Source organism: Myotis nattereri, assembly GCF_964212035.1.
Source record: "Myotis nattereri genome assembly, chromosome: 2".
Lineage (NCBI taxonomy): Eukaryota > Metazoa > Chordata > Mammalia > Chiroptera > Vespertilionidae > Myotis > Myotis nattereri.
The window spans coordinates 64,245,261-64,266,039 of NC_138076.1; positions in this window are offsets into that span (position 1 = coordinate 64,245,261).

The following is a 20,779-nucleotide window of genomic DNA, read 5'->3' on the forward strand; positions in this document are numbered from 1 at the left end:
ATATATACAACTATAAAATCATAAATATACTGGAGAATTATAATATGAATTTGTAAATTGTATGCAAATAGCTTGAAACTAGATCTATAAAGACATAAATAAAGTTACAGGACTGAAAGGTTTATACGTTGGCTTGTTTATAGAGTAGCACAAACATTTTTCTTTTTTAATTGGCAATTAATTTTCGGCAGCCATCTAGGTACTTTCATGTCAAATTACTTTTCCTACACTAAACAAGATTAGGCATCCAAGCAGCAAAGCATTTACGTGAAAAGTGAGAAACTGACTGTCAAGTACATATTTTCCACCCATAACCAATTAAAATGGTTCTTTTTTGATGAATGGGTATTGTACTTTCACATTTTGTATTTTACCTAAATACATACCTGTATAACATCCTAGTACACAAGGAATAAAAAAGATGTATACTGAGATTTTGATATTTCTTTCCTGCAATTTACCTTCAGAATGAAACAAATGAGCATTTTTCATGGGGAGAAGGGTGCATATTAAAAGACACCACTTTCTTATGTTACTGCACACAAAAATACATCAACAGGACATGTATATAGGTATGTTTAAGTGTGTATATATGTGTGTATGTGTGTAAGTATATATACATATATTAAGCAATAAACTTCAAAAAATTCCCATCAAATGATTTTTAGCCCCTCAATTCCTTGTAGATTATCAGTTTACATTAAAATGTAAAGATGCCTGTATTTAAAAATCAGACCATTGACACATAAGGTAAAAAAGTAATGTATTATTGATAATCTTCAAGTGAATGACATAAAAAGGAAAATATCGATTTTTGGGAAGATGTCTCATTTTTCTTACTTCACAGAAGACTGATGCAAGTTCATGAGCCTATCAATATCATTTGAATTAATGCATATTCCTTACTATTGATTGCTTTAACACTGATTGTCATAACTGATTTATGGGCACTTATGCCTGTTAAATATTTTAAGAGGTAAATATCAGATTTGTATATATAAGTAGATTGCCTTGAATAAACAGCAGGGTTGGATGTTAACATTATGCCTTTTGATTTAATCCATATTATAATGCATTATGAAAGATGTATTTTTAAGGTAGCAGCAAATTCCAACTAAAAGTTGATTTTAGATCAAATTGCTTACTAGAATTAAGTGCAGAATTCCAAGAATAAAAAGTATTTTAAATTGTAAGGTAGCTAGTCTCATGTTTTTTGGAAATGTATCAAACATCCATGAGAAAAACTAAGATCTATTAAACCAATATAAAATTTGAGTATCCTTTTAATATACTTAAAATGGATTTGTTCCTATTGCTTAGAATAAATCGGAATATGGGACTACAATTCTTACTTTTAGTTTCCTATAGTGAGTGATACACAATGCTTCCCAAATAAATGAGAGAAAAACTCTAGCAGGCAAAGAGACTGCAAATATATATGCATATATTTGTCATCCCATATTTAGCATGAGTACCTTTCACTTAAGGTGAGAGATAATTACTATAATTATTTATCAAGGAACATACTCTTTTACAGTCATATTTATTGAGGTAGCATATGTGTACCATAAATTGAATTTGTTTCAGAGTACAACTCAATTGTTTGTATTAACAGAGTTGTGCAAATATCACCACAATCTACTTTTAGAAAACATCTATTACCCAAAAAAGATACTTGGCGCTCATTGCAGTCACTCCCTGTTCCCAACTCCAGTCCCAGACAACCGCTATTCTACTCACTGTCTCTAACAATTTTTTTTTTGACATTTCATATAAATAAAATCAAATAAAGTGCATAGTCTTTTGCATTTGACTTATTTCATTTAGCATAATATTTTAGAAGTTCACCCATATTGTAGCATGAATCAACACTTCATTATTTTATTTTTTTGTCAAACAGTATTTCATTGTATGGGTAATCACAGTTTTTCATACATTCACCAGTTGAAGGGTGTATGCACTGTTTCTACTTTTTGGCTATTAAATATTGTTACCCTGATCATGTAGAAATTTTTATGTGGACATATGTTTTTATATCTCTTGTGTACTTGATGTGTGGAATTACTGGATCATATGGTAAATTCATATTTAATCTTTCAAGAAACTGCTCAACTGTTTTTCCAAAATGACTACTTCATTTTACATTCCTACCGACATAGTATGAGGGTTCCAGTTTTGCAACATCCTTGTCAATATGTTTTATCTGTCCTTTTGATTATAGCTATCCTAGCAAATGTGAAGTGGTAAATCATTGTGATTTTAATTTGCATTTTCCTAATAGCTAATGATGTTGCACATTTTTTTTCATGAGCTTATTAGCCATTGCTTATCCTGTGGAGAAATGACTACTTAAATCCTTTGCTCATTTTTAAATTGGAATATCTGCCTTTTTGTGCTTTGGTTTAATTTATTATCTAATCCAAGGTTATAAAGAGTTAGTCCTATGTATTCCTCTTTAAGAACTTTTATAGTGTTAGCTTTTACATTTAGATCTGTCATCTATCATCTATTTTGAGTAAGTTTTTTATGGTGTGAAGTAGGAGTCCAAATTCACTTTTTACATGTTGATATTGTTTCAGTACCATTAGTTGAAAAGACAATTCAGTTCCCCATTGAATTGCCTTCCCCACCATGTGTACATGTCACACTTGATTTTTTTGCATGTCTCATAATTTTTTCTTGAAAGTTGGATATTTTAGGTAACCTCAGAATTAATATTATTTGCTTAGTTATTATTGTATATTTGTTTAGTGAATTTATTGAGCTAACTCTATAAAAAGTCTATTTCCATTGCAATGTGCAGTCTCTGATGACCTAGTTTAGGCTGTTTTTCTTATTTCTATGTTTTTACCTTACTACCTAAGAATTGTCCTAGTCAGCATAAGCCACTTAATAGTCAAAAGTTGCCCTAGTTTATCTTTTGCTCCATCCTCAACCCCACACCATTCAACCCAGAACTACTGGTATGAATTTTCTCCTTCTGATCACTTTTTTAGAGGGTGCAGCTCTGCACATACACAGATTCTTCTAGACTGTCTAGGATGGGTATGATTTTATTTTTATACCTAGATTATTAGTTAATATTTCTGGGTCATAGCAGATCATTGTTCTGTCAATGTTTTAACCAAACATTAAGGTTGTACTTAACCCCTAGCTCCAGGGAACCGTTTGCCCTTTGCTATGGATTTATGTGTGCCTAAAGAATGCTTCGTTTTTGCCCCCTCTCTGCTCTGACTTCTCCTCAGTTGGTTCAGCTTGTGCACAGCCTTTCTCTGTCCCAGGGTTGAGTGTGATTCTAGCAGTTCTTGCATATCTCTTTTCCTGGTTTTTTTCTGATAAACGTATGATTGCTCTGTCATCTGAAATTTTTGCTATTGGTAGGGCTATGTATATCCTTTTAGCTGTTCTCTACCAAGACCACCATTGTTTATGACATATCCACTTTCTCCCATTTTCCCAATAATGTCAATTCCCTCAGGCAGGACTATGAAGCTTTTTATCCCTATGGTGTGTCTTTCCCTCTCAGTATAATTTTTGCGTAGCTGCACAAGACCTGGGACCAGGAACAAGGGCCTGTTTCTTCTGGAATTGCACCTGCTCTATGACAGGAGGCTGTGCAGGGGACGGAGAGTGTCTTCTTGGCATGTTCTTTCCTCAGAACTTCCACCCTAGCAATACAGGATGGGGAAGATGAGGCCCGTATTCTGGTCTTGTGGTGTCTGGAACAGAACCTTTGCCCTATGGGTGGGGTCTAGGTAATAGAAGTTGTCCTTGGCTCTCTTGCCCATGCCTGCTGAAAATGCAGCTTCAGCAACATGGAATAGGGGAAATGAGAAATACCATAGTCGGCCCATCTTATGGTAATACAGTTGCTTAGATTGGAAACTAGAAGGAGAGGGCTTCCTGTAAGATGAAGCTTCTTGAATGTGAAGAGGCCATGGGCTATGGATCAAGGGCCACAGACTCTCTCTGTTCTTACTAAAATTTAGTAGATTATATTGAATGAATAATTTTCCATTTGCTGTAAGCCCTCAGAAAAACTTACAAAGACTTAAAATATTTGTGTTTTTTAAAATATAATTTTCTGCATATAAATGGTTGTTTTGTTGAGGAGAGAGTATATTGCTCTTTTGTTCTGCAAAAAAAAAGTCAGTTTCATAAAACTGTTTACCTTTTTAAAAAAAACAATCCTCACCCAAAGATATGTCTTAACTGATTTTACAGAGAGGGGGGAGAGAGAGAGAGAGGGTTGCCTCTTGTACAGTATGCACTCCCACCGCAGATAGAAACTGCAACCTAGGTATGTGCTCTGACCTGGAATTCAACCAGCAACTGTTTGGTGCACGGGATGATGCTCCAATAAACTGAGCTGCATGGGCCAGGGCATCAAATTGCTTACCTAAAAAAAGTATCTTTATTGTTGAAAGTATTACAGATGTCCCCCTTTCTCCCTCCATTGATCCCCGTCCACCCCACTCCTTCCCTCTCCCCGGGCCTTCACCGCACTATTGTCTGTGCCATGGGTTATGCATATCTATGTAATAAAAGCCCAGTAACTGTTATGGCAGAACGACCAGAACAACCGGTCACTATGACGTGCTGGCCACAGGGGCCAACACCAGCGCCGCTGTCAAGCCCAATCATGGCAGGCCAGCCGGACCTCACCTGTGTATGAATTTGTGCACTGAGCTTCTAGCATGCACATAAGATCTTCGGTTAATCTCTCTTCTGGAACCCTCCTACCCCCCGGCTTCCCTCTGAAATATGTCAGTCTCCTGCATGTTTCAATGTCTCTGGATCTACTTTGTTCATCAGTTCATTGAAGAAAATGCTTACTTTTAAAGATAAGTACTTTGCTTCGATTTTTAAAACACCAAAAGAAATTCATTTGGGAGCATAAACACATTATGGTTTCAAATATATTACAAGACTTTGTCAATATTACTAAATAGATTCAAATATTCTGTTAAAATTAATCTCTTGGTAATTAAAAATTCAAAATGATCATCCCTTACCAACCCAAAGAAACACATATAATACCATTATAGCCACTCCCCCCCGCCCCAAACAGTCTTCATTTTATTGTTCTTAAAAAAATACTGGTTGATATCACCACATCAATATCAATGCTAGCATAGATTTTAATTGATACTAATTGCTAATCCCATTCTGTACTAATTTGTAATTCTACCTATGTCAAAATTATGAAGTTTTAAATCATATATTACCAAGCATTTGTTTAAGGACTTTCTTTAATTACTTCCATTATTCCTGATGGGGTGGTGTAGGTGGGAGAAATTTGGGTAACCCTTTGGATGCTACCACTGTTCTATGTGTCAAAATTGGATTAGACACTATGCATAATGCAAATGACCATGTAATTATTTTGAATTTACAATGTATTTACTACGTAATTGCATAGTAAGTACCATATAATTACAAGATAATTACATGATTATTTCTGCCTTTTACACAGATTTAAAAGCAAAAGATTTTGTTGCAATTATTATTGGCATTTATTGGTAAGTGTTACATAGTAGGGAACTAAATATTTTTCATGTAATCAACCAACCAACCAAGTATTATTGCCTCTTTTCAGTTGCAAAGTTATATTTAAAAGTTACTGTGTAAATCTAAAGCTGCACAAAAATTAAAGTTTATTAACTAAAAAAGTTATTGCACTTGAGGGGTTAGACATGAGTGCAATGCACAATTTGATATCTCTAAGATATCTGATTATTCTGTACACCATTCTGAGGCACTATTATGAGTGTGTATTTTTAATTGATGCTTTTCATTTTAAGTTTATTTTTTAAAATATTCCAAGAAAATTTAAATTGGCCAGTATGAGGAGAAACTCAAGAAGTACACATAAAATAATACCTAACAACATCCATACGTAAGATAATAGGACATATGATTTTAAAAATTCTTTACTTATACTCTTTTATAACTTTATAAAAAATAAACATTTTATATTAGAGCAATATTAGTATTATAGGACAATTGTGAAAATAGTACAGAGGGTTTCCACCCTATGCATATAGTTTATACTTATTATTACAATATATTATTAACATCTTGCATTTTATGATGCACTTATTATAATTAATAAATTGATACATATTTAACTAAAGTCCATAACATATTCTGATTTCATTAGATTTTACCTAATGTTCTTTTTTGGTTCCAGAAATGTTAAGGGCCGGTAGAATACACATGGCTTAACTTATGTCAGCTGGATTCAGTGTGAGGGCAGAGCCCCAACCTGAACGCAGGACCAGTCAAAGACTGGACGCCACCCAGTCTGACTCTCCCACCCAGTGTTAAGGGGATGGATCTCATGATGTCCAAGGCCCACCCTGATGTGTTGTAACTTCCTGTAATTCAACTATATAATAAATCAGCTGTTGGAGCTGGCTCTCTCTGTGTGCTCTGTTCCTCCAGAGGGCAGGCACCACACCCAGCCCAAGCTTTTAATCTATTTCATGTCTGTCTTTCATTATTTCTTTAATCCTGAAAGTGCCTCCTGGTTTGCATGAACCGATTCAAGTCTCTGCCTCCCTGCGGGACATGGAGAGGAGGCCACAGCCCCAGCATGCTCGGTATACAGAATCTCATCCATGATACCACATTATGTCTAGTAGTCATTAATAGTCATGTCTCCTTATGCTCATTTTGGCTGTGTTATTTTCTCAGATTTTTCTTGTTTTTGATGACCTTGACAATTTTCAGAAAATTGTTAGGTATTTGTAGAATAACCCCCAATTGGGATTCATTTAATATTTTTTCAAAGTAGACCATGGGTGTTTTGAGGAGGTAACCATAAGGGTAAGGTGCTAATAAGATCAGATCCGATCAACTGTAGAGAATATAAGTATGATTTATCACTGTTGATGTTCACCTTGATTACCTGCCTGAGGCAGTGTTTGTCACAGTTCTCTATTGTAAGTTACTCACCCTCACCCTCTTCTATTCTGTATACTTGGAAGAAAGTCACTATGCACATCCCACAGTAAAGTATAGGAAAATTATGCTCAAGTGTTTTGAGGACAGAATATATACATGAGATATTTGAATTCTTCTGCATGGTGGATATATTGTTCACCCCTTACAGCATGGACTCATGCATTTTTGTTTTATACTTTGGTTTGTGTTCTAAAACTGCTTTGTTTTGTTGCTCAATTTGTTCTAGTTTTGACCATCAGCAGTTCTTTTAGTTGGTTCCTGTGTCGCTTAAATATTCTGGATATTGTGAATGTTTCAAGGAATTATGTATAAAGCTGCCATATCAATTTGTATGCAGATTTTTGTGAGGATATAAGTTATCAGCTCTGTTGGGTAAATATCTAAAAGTGTGATTGCTTCAGTGTATGGTAAGACTATAATGAGTTTTATAAGAAAGTAATTACCTGTTTTCCAAAGGGGCTGTACTAGTTTATATTGACACCAATAATGAGTGGGAATTCCTCTTGTTCCATATGATTGTCAGCCAATGAGGTTGCAGGGTTTTTAAAAACTTTTAGTCAATATCATAGGTATACAGTGGTATCTCATTGTTGTCTTAATTTTAAATTATTAATGACAAGTTATACTGAGCATCTTTATATATATTTACTTGGAATCTATGTCTTCCTTGGTAAAATTTTCTTTTAGATCAGTTGTCCATTTTTAAATTGGGTTGTTTGTTTTCTTATATTTTAGTTTTAATAATTCTTTATATAATTTGTATACAGCCCTTATCAAACATGTAGTTTTGAAATTCATCCTGAGAGTCAGTAGTGGTATTTTGTTTTTCTTAACAGTGCCTTTTGCTTAAAAGTATTTTTAAATTTAAATAAAATATAAGTGATCAATTTTTCCTTTCACGAGTTGTGCTTTGATGTTGTGTTTGTACAAGTTTCCCAGGGCTGCCATTACAAAGTATCACGATATCATTGGCTTGAAAACAAAAGTTTATTGTCTCATCATCTGTAGGCTAGAAATCCAAGATCAAGACATCAGAGGATAGTTGTCTCTCTGGAAGTATCCAGATACCTGGAAGCATCTGTCCAGGACTTTCTCCTGGATTCTGGTAGTTCTTTGACTGTGGCAGTTTAACTCCAGTCTTCACTGGGCATTCTTCCTGTGTCCAAATTTCCTCTTTATATAAGGTCTAGGGGCCTGATGCATGAAATTCGTGCAGGGGATAGAGGGGGTCCCTCAGCCCAGCCTGCACCCTCTTGCAATCTGGAACCAATCGCGGGATGTCTGATCGGGCCTAAACTGACAGTTGGATATCCCTCTTGCAATCCAGGAGCCCTCACTCCTAACCGCCTTCCCGCTTACTCCTTACCACTTGGCTTGCTGCTCCTTAGTGCTGCCATGGAGGCGGGAGAGGCTCCCGCCACCGCTACTGCACTCACCAGCCGTGAGCCTGGCTTCTGGCTGAGCGGTGCTCCAGCTGTGGGAGCACACTGACCACTGGGGGGCAGCTCCTGCATTGAGAGTCTGCCCCTTGGTGGTCAGTAGACATCATATTGACCGGTAGTGCTGGTCATTCCACTGTAATGGTTGTTTGGCTTTTATTATATAGACTAGAGGCCCGGTGCACAAAAATTTGTGCATTGACCAGCAGGGGAGGGGGGGTGTCCCTCAGCCCCACTTGTGCCTTCTCACAGTATGGAACCCCTCAGGAGATAACGACCTGCTGGCTTAGGCCTGCTCCCGGGTGGCAGAGGGCAGGCCCAATCCCTAGGTGCAGCCCCTGGTCTGGCTCAGAGCAGGGCCGATTGGGGAGTTGGGGCGCCGCCCCCTGTCATGCACAGAGCAGGGCGGATCAGGAGGTTGCGAGGCCACCCTTAGTCACGCTCAGGGTAGGGCCCATTGGGGGGTTGGGACGCAAGCAAGTCTCAAGTTCGCTTCAAGCTGCCTGGCTGTTGGCCGCCATCTTGGCTGGCAATTAATTTGCATATCGCCCTGATTAGCCAATGGGAAGGGTAGTGGAGGTATGGCTAATTACCATGTTTCTCTTTTATTAGATAGGATACTAATCAAATTGGATCAGGGGCCTACTTTATAACAGTGTGGCCTTACCTTAAATTAATAAATGACATTTTCCACAACCTTATTTTCAATTAAGGTCATATTCTGAGGTACATGCATATTTTGAGAACCCGATGTAATGCATACCAGTCTCTAGAACAGTGGTTCTCAACCTTCCTAATGCCGTGACCCTCTAATACAGTCCCTCATGTTGTAGTGACCCCCAATTTCGTTGTTACAAATTGAACATAATTAAAGCATAGTAATTAATCACAAAAACAATATGTAATTTATATGTGTTTTCCAGTGGTCTTAGGCGACCCCTGTGAAAGGGTCGTTCATCCCCCAAAGTGGTTGCAACCCACAGGTTGAGAACTGCTGCTCTAAAACTTAGCATCAATCTCATGGTCACATTGATGTTCTATATTTTCTTCCAGAAGTTTATTAGTTTTGCATTTTATATTTAGGTCTATGATCCATTTTGAATAACTTTAGAAATATTAATGTGTAGGTTGATTTTTGTTGCATACAGATTTCCAATTGTTACAGTACCACTTGTTGAGAAGATTAGACTTTATTCACTTTTGTATTCAACAATTTTCAGTGGTTTTTTACTACACACAGGGAACTAAATTCTTATTAAGCACCATAAAACCTCCCATATCCTATCCCCATTATTTATCTAACCATTGCCCTTCTACTCTTCCCCTTGCTCACTCTGATCCTCAAGCCTGCTAGCTGTGCTCCTTGCTCAAGGTATTTTGTATTTCCTTTGCTTGCTCTTCCAGAAATTCAAATAAATTGTTTCTTCCTAATTCAGGCCTTTGATCAAATGTCACATTGACATTTGCCTGTCCTGGCATAGTAACTGCCTCTCTCCCTGTACTTATTTCCCCCTTCTCTTACTTTATATTTCTTCATAGCACTTCTTATTATTTAACATGAAATGCTTTTCTTTTTGTTGTCTATTGTGTCCTAGCATAATATAAGCTATAAAAAATGCCATTTTTATGGGAATATTTTTGTTCATTGTTGTATACTTAAAACCTAGGAGAGTGCTTGATGGTTCAAAACAAAAATACATAGGATTAAGGTTTATCAATGAAAATAAAAATATATGAAAGAAAAGCCCAGACGACCTTACAATTGAATAATGCAAGTGCAATGAGAAAGAAAAGAAGACAGGTGAAGAATAAATAATCAAAATAATAAATGCTTTCTTAAAGTCATTTTCAGATTAAAAGTGCCTGTGTACAATAAATATGTGTATAGACTGTAGCAATACAGAGAGAGCTCTAGAAACAGGCTGTCAGACATAATAGGCTACCTGTCAAGAATGGAAACCAGACAGCCATTTTTTAAAAATAGATATTTTTATAAATTTCAGAGAGGGAGAGAGAGATAGAAACATCAATGATAAGAGAGAAAATAACCCAAACAATCAGTAATTTTTAGAATACTTTTTTTGCCCTTGAATACTTCACATATACTGCCCCCTAAGTTTCTCGGGTTGAAATGACTTTTCTTTCCTTCTCTTTCATATATATAAGACTCAATCCTCATCCTATAACACTCAATCCAGATATCACCTTCTCCCATAGAACTATGCCCATACTTCTTTGTAACTTACGTAACACAATATTTTATGATAAGCTGTCTGCATTTACCTTCTCCCTCTATATCAGTGATGGCGAGCCTATGACACACGTGTCAGAGGTGACACGCGAACTCATTTTTTTTGGTTGATTTTTCTTTGTTAAATGGCATTTAAATATATAAAATAAATATCAAAAATATAAGTCTTTGTTTTACTATGGTTGCAAATATCAAAAAATTTCTATATGTGACACGGCACCAGAGTCAAGTTAAGGTTTTTCAAAATGCTGACACACCGAGCTCAAAAGGTTCACCATCACTGCTTTGTATTGTGAAAACCTTGAAAACAAGAAATACTACTTACAATTACATCAACTCAGAAATGGACTGATCATGCACTATAAAAGTAAGCCAAAATTAGTAAGATAAAGGGCAGTTGAAAACGAAAATTCTTATACTAGTATTTGAGTTCAAAATAATAATTTCACAAGGGCAGGAAGAGAGAGGCCTGACTTAACCGTAGTTTATATAAAATGGCTTATGAGATTTTAACTACACAGTATGCGAGTCAATAATGTAATATGACTGCCAAAATAAGCAATAAGCACAATGAAACTGTTCACTTTGCCAGGCTCAATAAACATTATTTTGCTATTCTGATGCTCTCTAATTAGGATAATTAAGAATTGAAGTGTCAACATTGGCCCCATCTACTAATTTCCCGATTTTCATGGACTTTAGCCATTCTATGCTTTGTGGCTCTGCATTCTACGCTTTGTGTTGTCCTTCTAATATATCCACTTCTCACTGGGTATATTAGACAGTTCGCATCAATGTTCACATAGATGCTATGATAAGATATGCAGTCATAAGAACTGGAAAAAAGATAATACAGGGAATTTTGCCTTAATAGCAGTTGTATTTTCAGCCAAACAGTGGCTTTAATACTTTCTGAAGCGCTAAGTTTGATACCTGTAATAAGTAGAAAGTATTCATTAAGGTAGGCTACAATGTTATTTAAACAGGGTTTCATGGAAAAATAGACAATAAAAATCTTGGAAAAGTTTTTGAAAATTACATATTTCAAGGCAAATCAAAGAGTTGTGCCTACTCATTATATTTCAGAACAGGAAGTCTATGTATGTATTTCAAAAATGACAGCATCTCTAATGTCTCATCACTGGTTAGGCGGATAGCATAATGCCATTCAATTAGAAAATCATTTTTCTATTTAAAAATATTATTGCATTAATGTAATCCTTTGTCATTAGAAAATAACTCTGCCAACTTTCTCCTCAAATTGCAGATACATGGCTTTTCCCAAATGAGGATGGAAAGGGTCTCATCTCCTACCTGTGATGTAAATGTCTTAGATCATGTTCCTGAGAAGCAAAGCCCGAGACAGGGGTGTGGGTGCACCTAATTTATTGAGAGAGAACTTTTCAAGAAAACCTTGATGGAGGGAATGGAATAGGATAAGGAAGGGGACAGTGCCAAGCAAGAATGTTGGTTTAGGTTAAGCCTAGTGTTGCCTGACCCATATGGTGAGAGGAGGGAGCGTAGGAGGAAAACTGCTCTGTTATATTGTCCACATTTGAGGCAAACATATCAGCTTCTGAAAAACCCATATCAAGAAGTCACTGGCTATGGGCTTCCCTGAGAGTTTGGACGAGTGTGAATAACTTCTGGTGGAAGGTAGCTTCAATCAGCCAAGGACAATATTTCCACAGAAAGAGAGGCATCTGTCACTTGTAATCGCCAATGCTTATAGAAGCTCAGAAATGGACCACAGCCACAGGATCAGAACAGGGAATCTAGGTGAGGCATTACCCAGGTATAACTTTTCTAGAATTCTGTGGTCAAAATAACTGAGACAATTTATAAGAGGGGAGTTACTGGGAGAACTATGGGCCACCAACACCAATGCTATATTTAGTACCAAAGTTGTAACTAACATTATAACTTCTCCTTTTCACTACCCTTCCTGAACCCCCTCACCCTGAGATAGCACTTCTGCTGGAGTAGAGGTTTATAAGCTGGGATGACTCAGACTCGATATTGGAGAACCTCAGTGTCAGGGCCTCAGATTATCATGTGAATATCAATGTGGATGCTGTACTTCCCATTTACAGTTCAAACTGGCCATGTGAGCACTGCCAATTGCCTCAATGGATCAATTGAATATCACATATATCTCTTCATCTCTTAATTATAAGCAACAGCCCCAACTTCTGATAGCAATCAGGGTCAGTTACCCCTGCCAGACTGTACACTGGCATGAGGAACCCAAAATGACTCTACATCAGTCATAGATTTAATCTTATAGTATCAGCTCTTAAAAGGATCATCCCTCTGAGAATGAGGACCTTTGGACTCATAGATTCTAGAGTTTTATTGCTTTTTTTTTTTTTACAGAGAGGAAGGGAGAGGGATAGAGAGTTAGAAACATTGATCAGCTGCCTCCTGCACACCCCCTACTGGGGATGTGCCCGAAACCAAGGTACATGCCCTTGACCAGAATTGAACCCGGGACCCTTCAGTCTACAGGCCAACGCTCTATCCACTGAGCCAAACTGGTCAGGGTGATTCCAGAGTTTTAGAGAAGACTCATGAATTACTCAAGTGGGTACCTAGAAGGATAACAGATGAAAAGAAAACTGATTATTGTTGGAAGGACCTATCATAATAGGCTACCAGTGGACTTATTTACCACCAGTTTAGCAGGGTTGCCTCTTCAGTTTCAAAAAGAGGGACTATTGCCTCACTCACAACAGGCCAGGTAACCTCTGCTCAAAGCAGTGCGCTCAGAGCCATCTAAAGCCAGGGGGTGGGGCCACCCAGAATCTTGGTGCCTAATCCCTGCCCAGAAGAGCTGATGCTGGATTAAGACTTTTAGGGCTATTGGGAGGTCATAAATATGTTTTGCATGCAAGAACATGACTTTGTGGGGCTAGGATAGAATGCTACAGGCTGAATATTTGTGTCTCCTGCTCAAATTCATATATTGAAATCTTAACCCCAATGTTATAGTATTAGGAGGTGAGGCCTTGGGGGTAATTAAATTATGTGGATGGAGCCCTCATGAATGGGATTAGTGTCCTTATGAAAGAGACCCCAGAAAGATCCCTTGCCCCATCCACCAGGAGAGAACAGAGCAGAAGCCAATCATTTTGAATCTGGATAATAATTCTTTCCAGCCACTGAATATGCTGGCACCTCAGTCTTTGACTTCCCAGCCTAGTAAATGTCTGTGTTTATAAGCCAGCCAGTCTATGATATCTGTTATAATATCTCAAACAGACTAAGATAGTTTTATTTTGTACTGTTTAGGATTTATAGACACTCTTTTTTAATCCTGTAAAAATCAGAACTCCATTATTCCCTTACTATTTTGTTTCTAAGCTAAACAATCTGCACACGTGCTCTTCTTTTCCTTCCAATAACCACTGACCCATCAAACCAATATCAGGTGTTCAGAATTTTTTTGCAGTAATCACCTATCTCCAAGGAACCAGTGTCTATTGCTAGCTTCTGTAATAGATAAACTCCCAAATTTCAGTGGCTTAATGCGATAGAAGTTTAATTCTGGCTCACAATAAGTCCAGTGTGTGCAGTGGAGGAAACTCAATTTATTCATAGGGCCCCATATTGTCATAGACTGGCAGCTTCACCATATTTGGCAAACAGTTAGCCTGTCTCTGCCAGTTTTCTTTCTGAAATGCAAATCTAATCATATAATTTTCCCTGTTGAAATCCTAACTATGAATCTCTTATTACATTGAGAATAAAACCCAAGCTCCTTCATATGCCATCAAAAATTTTATTTGTTTTGAGCTCTCCTACCTCTCACACAAACTATATAGCCTGAGTATAGAGCTGCCTAAAAGTACCTGCGGTTTCAGTCTATTTTCCTTATCATGTAATGTTCCCTCCTTCTGGAATTCCCGCTTTCCATTACCACTAGGTACTGTCACATTCATGCTGCAAAACCAACTCAATGTTGTCTCTTCTTGGTGGCATCTCCAGAGTTCCCATCTAACAGATATAGTGGACTCTCTTTTGTGTAATGTCCTAATAGTTATGATTTTATAATTAATGTATAATCTGCATTTTTATAATATATTCTTATTCAACTTTGTAAAAAATTGTTTCCTCAATACTTAGTCCAGTGCCTGCAGCAAGAGAAGAGATGTTTATTGAAAAACATTGCACTTCCTAAGACACATTAGAGCCGCAGTTGCTTATTTTACATTAAAAAGTTTTAATTATTTTAAGACCTGTGAATTAAAAAAAAACTATGATCCTCAGAGCCCTTAGGTTTATAAATATGAATAAATAACCCTTTGTATTTTTTCTGACTCCATGATAATTTTTTTTTGAATTCAATGCCCTTTTCTTGATTTGTTTTTCTGAATACAGAAGCTTCTCTGTTTTCTTGTTGCAATATACTTTTATTTTTTAATAAATTGTAAAATTTAAACCTTGTTACACCATATTAGATATTCATATATGCAGTACATTTTAACAGGATTAAAATGTTAAAATGTACTGTATATGCATTTCTTTTTCTTTATGCTTCACATGGCTAATTTCAAGTTCCAAATAAGGCTGGGTCCCTGAGATTTAGCTGTGTTTGAATTTAATTTAATTTTGGCGATGTATAATATGGCTTCTACTAAGTGTAGAGATTTTAGAGGGATGAAATTGAGTGAGACATACAACCCTTGACTTCAAACAGTTGTCATGGACGCCATGTTGCATTAGAGGCTTATGGGGCAAGAATGGCCTCAGACTTCGTGTTTTCAGAGATGACTTTCAGTGGCTCATGATTTCAATTTTCCACCTCCTAAATGTTAATTACTTGAGTTTTCACTAATTGCTTAGGTTCCATGTTCCAAAAATTGTCCTTTCAAACCATTCTCAGTTTTTGAGCTTCTCAGTTTTTGTCCCCAAATTAGTGCTGGCAAAGCCAACAAGACAAATACTGCAAGGACAATACTGTGATGCTTGTCTCTGAAGTGTTAGTGTCTAATATCAGGAAGGTACACTTTGGATTCAAGAGGCCTCACTTTCCTTTCCAGCTCCTTCCTTAGCCAATTGTGTAGTGTCTGTGGGTGTGAGTCACTAACCTCTATTTTATTATCTTGAAAATTCAACAGACAATGGTGAGTTACCATAAGTGAGATAATATATAAAAATGCTATGCATATATCCCAACAAAATTAGAGATTTTTGAAAGCCGATAAGTCATTTTAATTCTACTTTGGAATTAGCATAGAATAGTTAAATGAATGAGTAAATGAATTGTAAATAATAAAATTATCTTCCCCTAGATATTGTACCAGTGAAAATTCTACTACTAGAGATGTCTGAGATTTTGCTGCCTATGGTTTCTTCTAAGATTTTTATGGTTTCACATCTTACATTTAAGTCCTTTATCTATTTTGAGTTTATTTTTGTGTATGGTATAAGTTGGCGGTCTAGTTTCATGTTTTTGCATTACTGTCCAATTATCCCAACACCATTTGTTGAATAGACTACTGGTATCTTTACTCCATTGTATGCTCCTGCCTCCTTTATCAAATATTAATTGACAATAATGGCTTGGGTAGATTTCTGGGTTCTCTGTTCACTTCCATTGATCTTATTGATCCATATGCCTGTTCTTGTGCCAGTACCAGGCTGTTTTGAGGACAGTAGCTTTGTAGTATAACTTGATATCTGGTATTGTGATTCCTCCAACTTTGTTCTTCTTTCTCAATATTGCTGTGGTGATTCATGGTCAGTTTTTGTTCCATATACATTTTTGTAGTGTTTGTTCTGAATCTATAGAATATGCCATTGGTATTTTAATAGGGATTGCATTGAATATATAGTTTTGGGTAGTATAGCCATTCCAATGATGCCATTTCTACCAATCCATGAACATGGTATATTCTTCAACCTGTTTATATCTTCTTCTATATCTTTTACCAATGTTCTGTAGTTTTCCTAATACAGATTTTTTATCTCCTTGGTTAAGTTTATTCCTAAGTAACTTAATTTTTGTTGGAATGGTAAATGGGACAGTTAACAAATGGGACTATATCAAAATAAAAAGCTTCTGCACAGAAAAACAAACCAGCATCAAAATGAAAAAAAGAACATACTATATTGGGAAACATATTTGTCAATGATACATCTGATAAGGGGTTAATTTCCAAAATATATAAAGTACTCATACAACTCAGCACAAGGAAGACAAACAATCCAATTAAAAAACAGGCATAGAACTAAATAGACACTTCTCTAAACAGGACATACAAATGGCCTGGACACATATGAAAAAATGTTCAACATCACTCAGCATCAGAGAAATGCAAATTAACACAGCAATGAGGTACCACCTCATACATGACTGAATGGCTACCATCAACAAATTAACAAATAACAAGTACTGGTGAAGATGTGGAGAAAAGGGAATCCTAGTAAACTGCTGGTGGCAATGAAGACTGGTGCAGTCACTATGAAAAAGAGTATGGAGTTTCTTCAAACAATTAAACATGAAAATGGCATTTGTCCCGGTGATCCCAGTGCTAAGAATATATCCTAAGAAGCCTGAAACACCAATCAGAAAGAATATATGAACCCCTTTGTTCAGAGCAGCATTATTTACAATAGCTAAGATCTGGAAACAGCCCAAGTGCCCATCAATAGATGAGTTGTTAAAAAAACAAACAAAACTGTGCTATATTTACACAATGGAATACTATGCAGCTATAAAAAAGAAGCATCTTTTACCCATTGAGACAACATGGAGGAACCTGGAAAGTATTATGCTAACCTAAATAAGCCAGTCAAAGAAAGACAAATTTCATGTTATCTCACTTATATGTGGAATCTAATGAAAAAAACCCCACAAACTCACAAACAAAATAGAGCCAGACACATAGAAGCATGCAAGAGACTGGGTATTTTTTAGAGGGAAGAGGGGCAGGAATAGATTAACCAAAGAACTTATATACATATATACATAGCCGATGGACAGAGACAACAGTGTGGGAAAGGCCTGGGGAGGGGCGGGGATGGGGAGGAGAGGACCACCGGGGGGAGGAGGAAGAAGAATATCTGTAAAACTTTCAACAATAAAGATAAATAAATAAATAAATAAATAAATAAATAAATAAATAATAAAATTATTTGTCCCATACTTCGATTCTTCCTCTGAATGATAAATTGCTCATCAATTAGTGTTCTTTGATTTTTAATATTATCTCTCAGTATGCACAAACATAAAATACAAATAAATCATACATAGCTTTTTTCCTCCTTCCTTTCTGGATTTGAGTATGCTAGATTTGAATATGCTACATACTCAAATCAAGCTTTTTTTGTATTAGGACATATAATAACTGGTAGTTTTATATATATATATATATATATATATATATATATATATATATGTATATATATACATATATATGTATATATATACATATGTATGTATATATACATATATATAAACACACACATATATACATTTATATATACATATACATGTCATATATATATATCCTATATAATAAACCCTAATATGCAAATTGACTGAACAGTGGAGCTGCCAGTGGAACAACTGGTCACTATGATGTGCACTGACCACCAGGGGGCAGAGCTCAATGCAGGAGCTACACCCTGGTGGTCAGTGCACTACCACAGGCGGAGCACTGCTCAGCCAGAAGCTGGGCTCATGGCTGGCAAGCACAGTGACAGTGATGGGAGCCTCTCCCACATCCATGGCAGCGCTAAGGAACAAAGAGCCGAGTGGTAAGGAGCACTGAGAAGTTGCTCAGTAAGGAGCAAGAGGTCCTTGGACTGTGAGAAGGTGCAGGTCAGGTTGAGGGACACCCCCCCCCCCAGTGCACCAATTTTGTGCACCTGGCCTCTAGTATATATATCATATAAAACCCTGTGACATAAACCAGGGTTCTTTAATGACTACATTTCCTTTGGGTTTGTTTTTAAAAATGACATCAAACATATAAAGGGCACTAGGTGAGTATTAAATCAATTATTCAGAAATCAAATATTTAATGATTATTCTTTATTTAGGAAAACTAAGCTAATTTTATTTTCTAATCATAATGGAATTGACATTGGCAATACTTTATATTTATGTTCTTTATTGCTCTTTTTGAAACATTTCAACCTGTGTTATTCTATGTTGTCATCATACCAACCAGGGAAGAAATATTTCCTATTGTTTAGGAAATATATATTTAAGAATATAAATGATTTTTCTAGAATTATAGAGTAAAATGTAGTATAAAGAATTAAACTCACATCCTCTAATTCCAAATCTTCAATATTTAAACAAAACCAAACAAACAAAGGACTTCAAAAGCTAACACCAGGAAGAGACTGGTACTCTCATTCCCTGAGGCTTCGAAGATGAAGACTAAGTGCTGCCAAATCTAACTGTCTCATTTATTCAAAGAGCTGGAATAGAAAGCTCAGAAATCTTTGGGGACCCACTCCAAAGGCACCGGATTTGGCAATGAAAGTATCCCTAAAGCACAGATTGGAGCAGAAGCAAGGAAAAGGAAGCAATTGCTGTGTACCACTTGTATTTTAAGGCCTTTTTTATTATAATTTTACTAAAGAGTTTTTCAGTAGCTTCAAGGATCGGGACAAATTCAAGCATAGAGGCCTTAGGGATAGGGGTGATGGAAAGTTAAAGTTTGGCCTATGGATACCAAAGCATCTTCCTGTGTTGTAAAAATAATAAAAATGAGTCAGATGAGGCATTTGGGGATAGTAAATCTAAAGTCTGTATCTCTGCCAAAACATGCAATAGAAACAGCCATTTCTCTCCCAACTCTGCTGTTTGCCTTATTGTTGCCAAATTTACCAGTGTAATGTCCATTAAAATAACATCTTTGGGAAAATAGCACAGTGTCAATGTGGTCTATGAGAATGAGAAAAACACAAAGAAGGAAATGGCACTTGTGACAATCTCTAACTGAGTAACTATGGGGAATCAAAACTTTAAAAAAATGAAGAGTATCCTATATAATAAAAGCTTAATATGCTAAGTGTGTGGTCATCTGGTCAGCCATTCAACCAATCAAAATGTAATATGCTAATGATATGCTAAGGCCACTCAACTGCTCGCTATGACATGCACTGAGCACCAGGGGGCAGTCGGCCAGTCGACCAGTGCTATGAAGTGAACTGACCGCCAGGGGTCAGACACTCCAGCTTGCTGCTGGGGTCTGGCCGATCGGGACTGAGTGAGACAGACCAGACATGCCCTGGAGCCCTCCCATGGTCCCTCCCCGGCTGGCCAACCTCCCATGTCTCTCCCTGGCCCTGATCGTGCACTGGTGGGGTCCCTCGGCATGGCCTGCACCCTCTTGCAATCTGGGACCCCTGGGGGGGTGTCAAAGAGCCAGTTTTTGCTTGATCCTACAGATGAGGCCAAGGGACCCCACTGGTGCACGAATTTGTGCACTGGGCCTCTAGTCCATCATAAGAAGATGAATAAAAGGAAGAAAACTATTTCAGGTCTAAATAAATTTAACGGTTGACTTTCATTACTGTTGAAAAACAAAGTATGAAATGAATCACCATCTTATTGATTGTAACTTAGTAATCTTCTTCATTCTTTAATGAATTTTTCTGCCAAGGGTTATTTGAATATTTATAACATCATTCACTGGCCATACAACATTATCAACTTAAAAATCAGGCTGCGATATTTGGTCAAACACTTAATTAATTCACCCCTAATACCTTGACAGGGCCAGATCAAATGATTTAGTGGGCCTTATGTGGCCAGTGAAAATAATAATATACAAAACTATTGTGCATTAATGGGTGAGGGGAATATTCACTTATAATATGTAGACTTTCAATTCAGCACTCTCTGACTTTCCAAAATTGATCACATAATCATTTTCTCCTTAGATGATTCTATTCTGAAAAAGCAAGAAAGAAAATTCAGGCATAGGTGGTGGCAATTTGCTCTTAGATCAACCCTCAGCTTCCTCCGAGCCATCTTCCTCTCTAATTCTCCAGTGACAGAAGAATGTCTACCCTTCAAAGTATCCCTGCTGTGCCAACCCTGATGTGTTCCTCTGACCTTCTGTCCTTCTCCATGAAAAGACACCTTGAATTGGGA